The following is a 14,018-nucleotide window of genomic DNA, read 5'->3' as shown; positions in this document are numbered from 1 at the left end:
AAAAGCAAAGATTGCTTAATCCAGATATGTGCAAGTTGATCAGAGTTGTATCTAAACTTTCTGGATCCTTTTCAGAATTGTATATCAAAGAAAACATCTCATACTGGAATTAATGTCATTTTAATTGTTAATCCTTGATCCCCAGATATTTGAGGCCTCTCTCTGCTGCTGCAGGGATGGTTCTGGGTACCTAAATTTCTTAAAGAGGCATGGGATTGCAGTTAGGGAACAACAGTGGAGTGGAGAGAGTAAAAAAGCCTTTTTAAATGAAGGGATAACCAAGCATAGATTTCAAAAATGTCTGATTTGCTAAAAACATGTTTGGACCTGAATGGTCCTATTCAAAACTACATTCTGAACAATTCTGTATTATTATTATTATTGTAGTAGTATTTGTTGAGTGCTCATTATGTGCCAAGCATTGTACTAAACTCTGTGTTAGATAAAGGATAACCAAGTTGGACAGGTTAGTGTTTGCCTGATATGGGGCTCACAGTGTAAGAGAAGACCAGGTGTTGCATCCCTATTTTACAGATAAGAAAATACAGTACAGTGAGTTGTCCAAAGTATCACAGCCGGCAAGTAGTGAAGCCATAATTAGAACCCATGTCCTTAGGAGATCTACATCACCAAACAAAAGCTCCTCCAGGCCAGGCCCAGGATTTTCTCTGCTAACAACTCTATTCTTTCTAGTTCAATTCACTAGGGTTCTCATTTCATTCCAGTCATGGGGTTTGAAAAGACTGGAACTCAAAAGTGGTGTTTTTTTAAAATTACCATTATTAATATTATTATTATTATTATTAATATTACCATAATTGTTGTTGCTGTTATTTTTGCAAGTATCATCTTTATAAAGGCCTGCTTCTGGTCTGGTACAATTGGCACAGCTCTGAGAATAAGGAGGCCTGTGGTAGACTACCTGTGGTAAAAGTTTCCGACCAAAGAACCACTTGGTGTGTTCTGTGAGTTCCATCAAACAATCAATCATTATATTTATTGAGCGCTTACACTCTGCAGAGTATTGCAGTAAGCACTTCAGGGAGTACAATAAAGTAGGTACAATCTCAGCTCTTAAGGAATTTGCAGTCTAGCTGGGGAGACCTACATAAAAATAAATTACAGATAAAGGAAGCAACTGAGTCTGAAGATATGTACATTGGTGCTGTATGGATGAAGTCCAGATGAGGAGAGTACCTGCATGACTAGGGGGTGTGGACTTGAGGGCATAGGTGGTACAGAAGTTAAGGAAAATAATGTAGGGAGGTAGGAGGTGAGTCAGGGAAGGCTTCCTGGGGATTTTAGTATGACTTTTAAGATAGAGAGTGTGGTAGTTTGGTGGATATGAAGGGCAAGAGAGTTCCAGGCAGGAGTTGGACAGGTTAATCAGGAATCCTGAAAATAAACTAATATTAGGGGCAAAGCTACAGATGCTATCAAAACACCACCACACCGGGTTATTGTGCTGCAGAATGGCATCAGTACTCAAGCTGCAGGCACTTTAGTTTTAAGTGGGTTCTGCATGTAAAACAAACAAACAAAAGCCTTTGGGCATATCCTACTGGCTGCTCTCTGCCTACCTCCTCACTTGTCATGGTCCATGTTCTAACAGGAACTCACCTGGTGGGGTCAAGAGAAAAAGAATGCCTCTATTAGACCACTATCACTACAGTTAATCTCTTAATGTAGGTTTTCATCCTGAAATCTCGGGCTGTGGCTCATCTCTCTTAGTAGTAGGCTCCAATAATAATAATAATAATAGTTATGGTATTTGTTAAGCCCTTGTGGCTCAGTGGAAAGAGCAGGGGCTTGGGAGTCAGAGGTCATGGGTTCCAATCCCGGCTCCGACACTTGCCAGCTGTGTGACTTTGGGCAAGTCACTTAACTCTGCTGTACCTTAGTTCCCTCATCTGTAAAATGGGGATTAAGATTGTGAGCCCCACGTGGGACAACCTGATCACCTTGTGTCTGCCCAGCGCTTAGAACAGTGCTTTGCACATAGTAAGTGCTTAACAAATACCATCATTATTATTATTATTTCTATGTGCCATGCACTGTTCTAAGCACTGGGGTAAATACAAGGTGATGATGATGATAGTATTTGTTAAGCACTTACTATGTGCCAAGCACTGTTCTAAGTATTAGGGGGCCTACAAGGTAATCAGGTTGTCCCAAAGTTTTAATCCCCATTTTACAGATGAGGTAACTGAGGCACAGAGAAGTTAAGCAGTTTACCCAAAGTCACACAGCTGACAAGTGGCAAAGCCAGGATTAGAATCCATGACCTCTGACTCCCATGCCATGCTCTTTCGACTGAGCCACACTGCTTCTCTAAATAATGATGGTATTTGTTAAATGCTTACTATGTGAAAAGCACCGTTCTAAGTGTTGGGAGGGATACAAGGTGATCAGGTTATCACACGTGAGGTTCAGTCTTAATCCCCATTTTACAGATGAAGTAACTGAGGCACAGAAAAGTTAAGTGACCTGCCCAAAGTCACACAGCTGAGAAGTGGCGGAGCTGGGATTAGAGCCCATGACCTGACTCCCAAGCCCGGGCTCTTTTCACTGAGCCACGCTGCTAATCAGATTGTAGACAGTCCATATCCCACATGAGGCTCACAGTCTTAATCTCCATTTTACAGATGAAGGAACTGAGGCCCAGTGAAGTGAAGGTCACACAGCAGACAGGTGACAGAGCTGGGATTAGAATTTTTGACCGTCTGACTACCGAGCTCGTGGTCTATCCACTAGGCTCCGGTGCTTCTCCAAGAAATGTGCCACTGGGGTAGATAAAATAATCAGAGTAGACACAGTCTGGTCCCAGACGAGCTCCACAGTTTTCAATCATCCATTCATTCAATCATACTTATTGAGTGCTTACTGTGTGCAGAGAACTGTACTAAGCGCTTGAGAAGTACAAATCAGCCACATATAGAGATGGTCCCTACCCAACAATGGGCTCATAGTCTAGAAGGGGGAGACAGACAACAAAACAAGTAGTCAGGTGTCAATACCATCAGAATAAGTAATATTATAGCTATATACACATCATTAATAAAATAGAGTAATAAATATGCACAAATAAACACAAGTGCTGTGGGGAGGGGAAGGGGGTAGGACAGAGGGAGGGAGGGGAGAAAGAGGAGAGGAAAAGGAGGGGCTCAGTCTGGGAAGGCTTCCTGGAGGAGGTGAGCTCTCAGTAGGGCTTTGAAGGAAGGAAGAGAGCTATTTAAATGAGAATATTTTATCCCCACTTTACAGATGAGAAAATGTGAAAATGAAGAGATTGTGACTTGTCCTACTTTAAACAGAAGACCAGTGCCAAGAATCTGACTAAAGCCCAAGTCCTCTGACCACCAACCCCATTATTATTTCCAATGTTGCACCATTCTGCCTGGGTACAGTGCCAAACACCCAGTAAAGTGCACCACACTAAGTGGTTAGTCAATAAATATTGTCATTACTATGCTTCCCCCAAAAGATGACCATCACTTGGCTCAGTGGAAAGTGCACGGGCTTTGGAGTCAGAGGTCATGGGTTCAAATCCCAGCTCTGCCACTTGTCAGCTGCGTGACTTTGGGAAAGTCACTTTACTTCTCTGTGCCTCAGGTACCTCATCTGTAAAATGGGGCTTAAGACTGTGATCCCCCCCGTGGGACAACCTGATCACCCTGTAACCTCCCCAGTGCTTAGAACATTGCTTTGCACATAGTAAGCACTTAATAAATGCCATTATCATTATTATTATTATAACAATCACCATTTTATTCAGTAAAGTCCTCCAAGATGACCAGATAAGCTACCACAGTTTCTCCCCAACTCATCCACTGTTTAAATGGCTTAAAATTCTTTAGTCGCTGGCCTAGTGTTGAGGTGCATAGAGCCATGGAACAGACAAGTGGGGCATTTCAGTGAGCCCATCCAGGTTCAACCCCTCCTATACTGGCCTCTTTGTCCCTTTCCAAGATAGTGACATGGCCATGACATCTCCTTTAGCCCTTTTCCACCTCCTTTCTGTCATCATAATAGTATTAATAATTGTGGTATTTAAGTGCTTGCTATGTGCCAGGCACTGTACTAAGTGCTAGGGTGGAGACAAGCCAATCAGGTTGGACCCAGTCCCTGTTCTTCATGGGGTTCACAGTCTCCATCGCATTTTATAGATGAGGGAACTGAGGTCAAGAGAAGTGAAGTGACTTGCCCAAGGTCACACAGCAGACAAGTGGCAGATCTAGGATTAGAATCCAAGTCCTTCTGACTCCCAGCCCCAGACTCTTTGCTGCTTTTCTACTTTGGAATACTTTGGGATGGCAGCCTACACATGACGCTCTTCCCCCTGAAACAGCCCTTCTCCCCCCTTTTCTTTGTCCCCCTCTGGGTCAGTGATGACAGTGAGGGTATGACCCTCTGTATAAAAGAGAAACTCTTTACCACTGGTTTTGGGGTACTCAATCACCTTGCCCGCTGCTACTGAACTTCACTGATTTCCTACTAAAATTTAGAACTCTCACTTTGCTAATAATAATGATGGCATTTATCAAGTGCTTAATATGTGCAAAGTGCTGGGGAGGTTACAAGGTGATCAGGTTGTCCCACGGGGGGTTCACAGTCTTAATCTGCATTTTACAGATGAGGTAACTGAGGCACAGAGAAGTTAAGTGACTTGCCCAAAGTCACACAGGTGGCAATTGGTGGAGCTGTGATTTGAACCCATGACCTCTGACTCCAAAGCCCTTGCTCTTTCCACTGAGCCACGCTGTAATGCCAACCTATCACCTATCTGTCCACCTCCTGCCTGGAGCTCTCTTGTCCTTCATATCCATCAAACTTCCACACTCCCTATCTTCAAAGTCATACTAAAATCATGCCTTCTCCAGGAAGCCTTCCCTGACTCACCTCCCACCTCCCTACAATATCTTCCTTAACTTCTGTATCACCTATGCCTATCTCAAACTCACCTATCTCATCACCGGCCCCTCATCCAAGCCTTCCCGTTTCCAATCCGACAAACCATCACTCTCCCCACCTTCAAAGCCTTATTAAAATTTTGGTGGATAGAGGATGGGTGCTAATGCGCCCACACACACATAGATGCTAGATTGTAAGCTCCTTGAGGATAGGAATCTGTTGTACTTACCCAAGGCCTTGGAGCACTGTGCTTTGATCACAGGAATCCCTCAATAAATATTATTTATTAATTGATGCATCATGCAGGGTCCTTTGGGCCAACTCCAGCATAAATTTTCCCAACCAATAGAAGATGAAATTCAGGTTGGATGCCAAATAAAGACCTTCCCCATTATTGTATCTACCCACTATATAATGCTCTCCCAAGGGCTTAGTACAGTGCTCTGCCTGCACTAAGCACTCAGTAAGTACTATTGATTGACCCATTACTAATTGTTTCAACAGATTTGGCTGGCTCTAGGTATCAGTGTCCACTGGATTTCCTGGGAGCCACATCTACTGCAGAACAACAAGAGCATTGACAAAGCCTCTGCCCTCCAGGTAAGATGGACAGTGCAGCCAACCTAGCACCAACCAAAGGAGTGTTTGCTGCCCTGTTGTAGTCAGGGGAGACTGAGCCTATCTTGACTTGTCTTATCTCATCTTTCTCGCTGCTGACCCCCTTCCCCACATCCTCCTTCAGGCCTGGAACTCTGCCCCCCTCAATATCCGCCAGACTACCACTCTTCCACCCTTAAAAATCTTAAGGCAACGCCTCCTCCAAGAGGTCTTCCTGACTTCCCACTCCATTCTGTGTCGTCTATGCATTTGGATCGGTGACCCTTCACTGAGCCCAGCCCTCAGCCCCACAGACTCTGAGCCCATTGTTGTGTAGGGATTGTCTCTATTTGTTGCTGAATTTTACTTTCCAAGTGCTAAGCACAGTGCTCTTCATATAGTAAGTGCTCAATAAATACTATTGAATGAATTAATCTCCAAGAGGCCTTCCCCAACTAAGCCCTCATTTCCTCTACTCCCTTTTTCTTCTGTCAGCCTTGCACTTGGATTTGCAGCATTTATTCTTGCCACACTCATCCCCACAACAGCTATATACAAATCCATAATTTAGTTGTTTATATTAATGTCTGTCTCACCCTTTAAATGGTAAACTCCTTGTGGGCAGAGAACCTGTCTACCAACTCTGTTATAGTGCACTCTCCCAAGCACTTAGTATAGTGGTCTGCACACAGTAAGTACTCAATAAATTTGCTTACTGATTGATTGATGGCCCCCAGGATCCCTCCTCCATCTCCTTTCAGTGGGACAGTGGTGGCACCAGTGTGGAAAAGACCCCTACGACACCCAAAGAGCCGTCAACTGTGGCCTTGATTTTTGTTTGTCCTCCTCCTTTCTGATCGGGGTGGTTATGGTACAACCATAGCTTTTGGAGCATAGTTGTCAGGCTTGCATGAGCAAGGTAGAGGTGGCCTCTATCTGCACCCAGCCAGTATAGGATATAAGTGTGTTGGGATAATGGGGCTTGGGATGAGGAAGGGTACTGATTTTGATTTTTTGGAAACATTGTCTCTTTGTATGCCAAGAAACAGTGTGGCTTAGTGGATAGAGCACAGGTCCTGTAGTCAGAAGGTCCTGGGTTCTAATCCCAGCTCAACCAGGTGTCTTCTGTAAGACCTTGGGCAAATCACTTACCTTCTTTGGGCCTCAGTTTACCTCATCTGTAAAATGGGGATTAAGAGTGTGAGCCTATGTGGGACAGGGACTGTGTCCAACCTTATTAACTTGTATCAGCCCCAGCACTTAGAACTGAGCATGGCCCAAAATAAGCACTTAACAAGTACCATTATTATTATTACTACTGTATCATCATTACCTGGAAATGAGGGAAATTTTAATAATGTTACATGAAATGTAAACTGTAAAATGTCTGGTCCAATCAGTCCAATCCAGTCAATCACAGCTTAGCCAGAGCACATCTGAACCATGTACCAACTACTACTACTGCTACTACTATTACTATTAATCCTGCCACCCTTAAATGCATTTTTATTTAGGCTTTTCAGGTAACTGGATGGAATCCAAAAAGAATGACTATCCTACATCATGGTATCTATTGACTTTCCCCTGCGATGAGTTTCAGAAAATTTCTAAAACAAGGAAGTCAATTCTGAACAACCACTCAGATCATTTAAATGATGACTTATCATTCATTTCATTCATTCATTCATTCAATAGTATTTATTGAGCGCTTACTGTGTACAGAGCACTGTACTAAGTGCTTGGGAAGTACAAGTTGGCAACATATAGAGCCGGTCCCTATCTAACAGTGGGCTCATAGTCAAGGAGGGGGAGACAGAGAACAAAACAAAACATATTAACAAAATAAAATAAAGAGAATAAATACGTACAAATAAAATAGAGTAATAAATACATACAAACATATATACATATATATGGGGAGGGGAAGGAGGTAAGGCGGGGGGATGGAGAGGGGTAGGAAAGAGGGGGACTTTTCTCTTGGTTTCAAAATCCATTCAAAAAGTGTATTGGAGAATATAGTATCTTGTTTTTGTCTTACACTGTTGAGTCATGTCTGACCCACAGCTACACCATGGACATATCTCTCCCAGAATGTCCCACCTCCATCTGTAATCATTCCAGTAGTGTATCCACAGAGTTTTCTTGGTAAAAATATGGAAGTGGTTTACTATTGCCTCCTTCCTCACAGTAAACCTGAGTCTCTGCCCTTGACTCTCTCGCATGCCACTGCTGCCCAGCGCAAGGAAGTTCTGACATGTAGCAGATTGTCTTCCACTAACTGGCCACTGCCCAAGCTAGGAATGAAAATGCCTCTGCTTGACTCTCCCTCCTGTAGTCAAGACTGGTGGATACTGGAAACTCTCCAAGTGCTACCCTGAGAGGTATAAATTATCCACTCCTGGGAAAAGTGGTACAATTGCTACTCCTAAATCCTTGTATTTCTCATTGTTCGTAGCCCACACCATCTTCCTCAACAATGCACTTCAATTATTCACTACTGTTACTTCTATCCTGCCAAGTTTGAGGTGATGCAGGACGTCCAAATAGTCGAGCAAGGTAGATTCACCTTGCTGTTCCTCTCAAATTCTGGATTCAATGGTTGATTGATTCAGACCCAAGCCTTTTCAATCACCACAAAAGGCTCACATTTGGCAATGATTGTGGCTGCTTCATTATTTTGAGGTGCACATAAAATCTTTCAACCAGAAATGAACCAAGGTATTGGTTTTATTGTCAATTACATCCCCCATGTATTGAAGCCAAGGAAAATAAGACCTGCTTCTAGAATGAAATAAAATGCCTTAATTAAATGCATCAATGATTTGGATTTGATTGGGTGATTCGGCCCAATCACCTTGTTGGTTATGAATTATGGTTTTCATATCAATGTTATCTACTGATTTTCTGAATTATGTGCTGAACACTGTGTGAGGCCTTATCAAAAAAGTAAGAGCTGCATTCTGTGGCCTCAAGGGGTTTACAATCTAATTGGGAAGACAAATACCTGTGGTGGCTAAGTAGATATGAGTTACAGACACTAGTGAATAAGTAAATACTAATGAATTCCAGCTATAGGAGATGATTTTTTGCTGAACTTTAATAATACACATATGCTGACTGATACACAAATATTCAGTTTTCTATTAATAATAATTATACTCTTTGTTAAGTGCTTATTCCGTGTAGTAAGTTCTGGGGTAAATTCAAGATAATTAGGTGTCACAAACATGATTTCCCAATGTATAATTTTGAATCATAGCATGATTCCCTACACCTATTTTCATTCTGGTTCCCTAAATAACTGTCGGCAAGATATTCATATTGGATTTTTACTACAAAGGTATTCCCTTTCTAAAATATGGTCCCATTGGAACTCCTCATCTTCCCACCTGAACCCTTTCCATCCTCTATCTTTTCCATCACTGTACACACAATATCACCATCCTCCCTGTCTCACAAGCCCACAGTGTTGGAATTGTCTTTGATTCATGTCTCTCATTCAACCCACATATTCAATCTGTCGCTAAATCCTGCCAGTTCAACTTTCATAACATTGCTAAAATCTGCCCTTTCCTAGCCATGCAGAACACTACTGTGTGATCCAAACACTTATACTCTGCCTTGATCGCTGCATCAGCCTCCTTGCTGACCTTCTTGACTTCTCTCTCTCCTTTTTCCGGTCATTACTTCATTCTGCTGCCCGGATCATTTTTCTAAAAAATGTTGTTGGACTCCGTCCCACTTCAAATATGACAGACCACCACTCTCCCCACTTTTAAAGCCTTATTAACATGATGGCTTGGCAGGTTATACCCTAGTCTTGTCTTCTGCTGTCCAGTCATCGCTGACCCACAGCAACTCCATGGAAAAATATCTCCCAGAATACCCCATCTTTATCTGCAATCATTCTGATGGTGTATCCATTTAGTTTTCTTGGTAAAAACATGGAAGTGGTTTACCATTGTCTTCTTCTACGCAGTAAACTCGAGTCTCCATCCTCAACTCTAACCTATGCTGCCCAGCACAGGTGAGATTTGACTTGTAGCAGATTGTACTCCATTTTCTAGCCACTGCCCAAGCTAGGAATGGAATGGGTATACCTCTGCTTGACTCTCCTTCCCATAGCCGAGACTGGCAGAGTACTGGAAACTCTCTAGGTGTGATCCTGAGAGTGGATTATGCTCTATGAAATATAAATCAGGCTAAATCTTTCAAAATGATTCCACAAAGCACTAAATAAATACCCGCAATCCAGCAGTGGTTGGAGTCAGGGGCTCAGAGTTGGAGTCAGAGGAGTAGTGTGGCCATTGTCCGGCCCAGTGGGGTAACTTCCAGGAGGCGGATACAAGGACAGAATCATATGCTTTAGATGGAGGCAGTGTCATGTTGGACAGTAGTTCAACCCCTTTGCCTAGTGATCAGTAGTGTTAGGCTGCCCCAGACAACTTCATAAGTCAACCAAGTACTTCTTATGCAAATCACACCCTGGTCTTGGAGCTATTAAAATCAAATCTCCTCCAAGAGGCCATCCTCAACTAAACCTTTATTTCCCTTCCTCTCTCTCCCTCCTGTATAACCTATGCACTTGGATCTGTACCCTTTAATCACCTGAAATATACCCCACTCTTATCCCAAACAACATTTATGTATATATCCATAATTTATTTTAATGTCTGTCTAACCTTCTAGAATGTGAGCTCCTTTAGCACGGGCAATAAGTCAGACACCTTTTCTGTTTTGTACTCTAGACTGTGAGCCTGTTGTTGGGTAGGGATTGTCTCTGTTGCCGAATTGTACTTTCCAAGCGCTTAGTACAGTTCTCTGCACACAGTAAGCTCTCAATAAATATGATTGAATGAATGCTCTCCAAAGAGTATAGTACAGTGCTCTGCACACAGTGAGTACTCGATAAAAATCATGGATTGCATAGTCCATAATGTGATGAGAGCTAGAACATGTGCCCAGGAAATACCATTTTATCATGAATTTAAGAACATCTCTCTTTGCCTGTTTCTCCTCTGGGCCACCAACTTCTTCCTTACCCTTGACTACATCTTAAAACAAACTAAACATCACCCCAGGCTGATCACATTTCTCCTTCTCACCTTCCCACTTAGTCCCATCTGGAACAGTTTCTTGGTTCCTCAGATCACCTTCTCTCTGTAACTCTATTCCAAACACCACCTTCCTGATCACATTTATATTTAGCTATGTTGTCTAGCATTTTTTTTCTGTCTTCTGAAACTGAGTTATTCTTATATTTTATATACTTAATATTTGTATATTACAAACTGAAATGAATGTTACACTATATAAAACAGTTAAACTCACTTTTGCACAATGTCTAAATTTGTAGTTCATTTTACCAAATTTCAGTTCAACCATACCCCATTAAAGTGTGCTTTGGGGTACTTATAATATTGGATCTTAGCAGTTCTCTTTGCTTGAGATGATCTTGTAAAGTTTTATTGGTTTAGGCACTTCCCTTCCCTTCAAAATATATTGACAAGTTAGACTAAAATCTGAAAAACCTCAACTTGATATAGCTTTACTTTAATCACACACATTTAGCATGGGTAAATGACAGATCTTTAGTAGGAGCAGAAGAGGCCATTTTGCTGACTAGGATATGAATGATAATGCATTGAAAATTAAGTATTAAAAATGAAAACAAACTTTTATTGTATATGTTTGCATTGGTATTTGATCATGTAATTACTGTAAATATGTAAACATATTTTGTTCAATTTTTTGGATGTTGAGAATCCAATATATTATTTCCTCTGGGAAATAATTCCTTGCAGAGAACTATTTTGCATAACACTCTGTTTCCATGGACTCAATCAAGAGAGCTAACTGGATATAACAATTCTAAATGATTAGGTGGTTTGTGACACAAAATAAAGAAAACTTATACTAAGGGAGCATTTTTTTAAAAGGTGATCAGACTCCTCAAACAGGGAACAGGTGAGATCATTGATTATTAGTTGCACAGTATGAGAGATGTGACTCTGTTCTGTAAGAGCCACATGAATTTTAAACTGGGGACACGGACCAGGATTCAGTTGTCCTTGATTTTGCTGCTACACACGTTGTACGTAGTAAAGATTGCTTTCCTGTATGATTAGATGTCTGACATCCCAAAGGAATGTTTATTTTGGTACCTTACCGATTATAAACATAGAGACCAACTTTTCATTCTGAGTCCAAGGCATGGAATGGCGCACTGTGAGAGGAAGAACAAATGGGGTAGTGCTTGGGAGTATCAGGCCCCTCCTCTTAACTTTCCCATTTCAGTCAATGACATCCCTAAGCTCAAAACCTTAGCATCCTCATTGTCATTCAACTTGCACATCCAGTATACTTGAAATCGTGTCTTCTACATAAACAACTACTGACAAGGTACAACCTCTGATCAGGTAGACGATTGCAACAGCTCACTCACTGGCCTCTCTCCTCTCTCCAGAGTATCCTACAAACTTCTCTTTGGACCATCCTCTCAAAGTATTCCTCAACCCACACCTCTCCTCTCAATACTTTCCACTGGTTTCCTGTGTGCCTCTGCATCAAATCAAAACTTCTCACTATTGCCTTAATTACTTTCTATCAATTAACCCCAACTTTTCAGTTCTCTTCATTCCTCCCCAGCTAATCTTCTATCTCTATCATTCTCTTGACTCTCCTGCTGCTGTTCCCTCCATTCATTCATTCATTTGCATTTATTGAGTGCTCACTGTGTGCAAAGCACTGTACTAAGTGCTTGGGAGAGAGCCCGGGCTTGAGAGTCAGAGGTCATGGGTTCGAATCCCAGATCCACCGCTTGTCAGCTGTGTGACTTTGGGCAAGTCACTTCACTTCCCCGTGCCTCAGTTCCCTCATCTGTAAAATGGGAACTAAGACTGTGAGCCCCACGTGGGAAAACCTGATGACCTTGTATCTACCCCAGCACTTTGAACAGTGCTTGGCACCTAGTAAGCACTTAACAAATATCATCATCATTATTATTATTATTATATAACAGACATATTCCTGACCACAATAGCTTACATCTCCTATTTCTCCTGATTTGAAACGCCCTACACACATTAGATAGAGCTGAGTTCTCCATACCCACATTAATAATAATAATAATTATGGTATATGATAAGTGCTTACTATGTGCCAGGCACTGTATTAAGCACTGTGGTAGATCCAAGTTAATAGGGTTGGACACAGTCCCTAACTCTCATAGGACTCACAGTCTTAATTCCCAATTTTGAGATGAGGTAACTGAGGTACAGACAAGTTAAGTGACTTTACCCAAGGTTACCCAGCAGACAAGTGGCGGAGCTGGGATTAGAACTCAGATCCTTCTGACTTCTGGGCCCATGCTTTATCCATTTGCATGCATGTCATGCAAATCCTTCTTAAAGTTCCACCTCCCACAACTACCTTAAAAGATTCTTTTCAAAGTCTTAGAATTTCAAAGTCAAACCCATCAGCCATCTCTAAAATGTATTAAATTATTTATACCCATTCTCTGAACTTTTATATGAATGCTATATCACCTTTGGATACAATCATTTGTCTTAATTACTCTCTTTGAGAATATTTTATATCTATCTCCCTTTTAGAGTTTAAGCTCAATGTAGGCAGGCAAAGTATTACTTCTTTGATTTGTTTGCTACTACCAAAGCACTTAATACAATGCACTATACCAGTACTACTACAAAATCTATTACTGTTATTGCAAGTTTCAGAGAGTTAATGGGTAAGAAGACCCAATTTTAACTCCTATAAAACCTCTGTGGAGGCTCTTAGTTTTTGTCAGAGACCTGGAATGAGAGGTGTTTTCATCCAAATGGTTGTCAAAGTACAAGTTGGTATTCCCTTAGAGCTGGGAACCCCCCATCATACTTGGGGAGTAACACCTATGACCATGAACATGGATGGATAAAACCACCTGGTGCCTGCCTCAAACACCAACGTGTGTTGCCTGAGAACATCCTTGCCATTGTTCCTTAAATAGAAAACACACATGGAAAAGGTGGCCAGAAAAGAGAGAGGCAGCATCATTACTCATTATGAATAGTTTACCCACCTTAGTAACACACTTCTCCCCCTCTTTTCCAGTGAAAAGTGGCTCTTAAGTACCTAAAATTGAAACAGATTCTAGGAACTAACAAAAGAATCGATCATATTACCTGTCAAAAAAAATCCTTCAGCTTCAATATCATTCATCTAGCCTCATACAAAATAGCATCATAGGTTTCCTTGATCAGACCCTTCCGTTTCCTCTGTATGATGAGGAGTGGTGTGATTGATCTCGGACAACCAGTCATCACGCTTACAGCGATCTAAACCATTTTGGCACTTAGTGATCAAGAACTTGTGTGGGTTAGAGGGAGGAGGAGTGTCAGTGGAAATAAAAGGTGCAGTACTCCACATTTTTTTCAAGTGATATTTCTTTCTCAGGGATTTTCCCCCTCAGAATGGCTGCTGTTTGAAAACTGTGGAGGAAATCTCTAAGT

General features: G+C 41.6%; 1 long non-coding RNA gene and 1 other non-coding gene across 2 annotated transcripts in view; one reads left to right on the top strand and one right to left on the bottom strand.

The window, feature by feature from the left end:
• LOC119940205 overlaps window positions 1-5,505 on the top strand; it is a 60,370-nt gene extending 54,865 nt beyond the window's left edge. The window contains exon 3 of the long non-coding RNA XR_005454895.1: window positions 5,416-5,505. This is a non-coding gene — a long non-coding RNA (uncharacterized LOC119940205). The remainder of the gene's footprint in view (window positions 1-5,415) is intronic.
• Window positions 5,506-9,545: 4,040 nt separating this feature from the next.
• Window positions 9,546-9,682, bottom strand: LOC119924488. The gene has a single exon (XR_005449199.1). It is a non-coding gene; the product is annotated as a small nucleolar RNA SNORA7 (small nucleolar RNA).
• Window positions 9,683-14,018: the final 4,336 nt, after the last annotated feature.

Source organism: Tachyglossus aculeatus, chromosome 2 (genome assembly GCF_015852505.1).
Source record: "Tachyglossus aculeatus isolate mTacAcu1 chromosome 2, mTacAcu1.pri, whole genome shotgun sequence".
Classification (NCBI taxonomy): Eukaryota; Metazoa; Chordata; class Mammalia; order Monotremata; family Tachyglossidae; genus Tachyglossus; species Tachyglossus aculeatus.
This window is presented reverse-complemented; position numbering and strand designations above follow the sequence as displayed.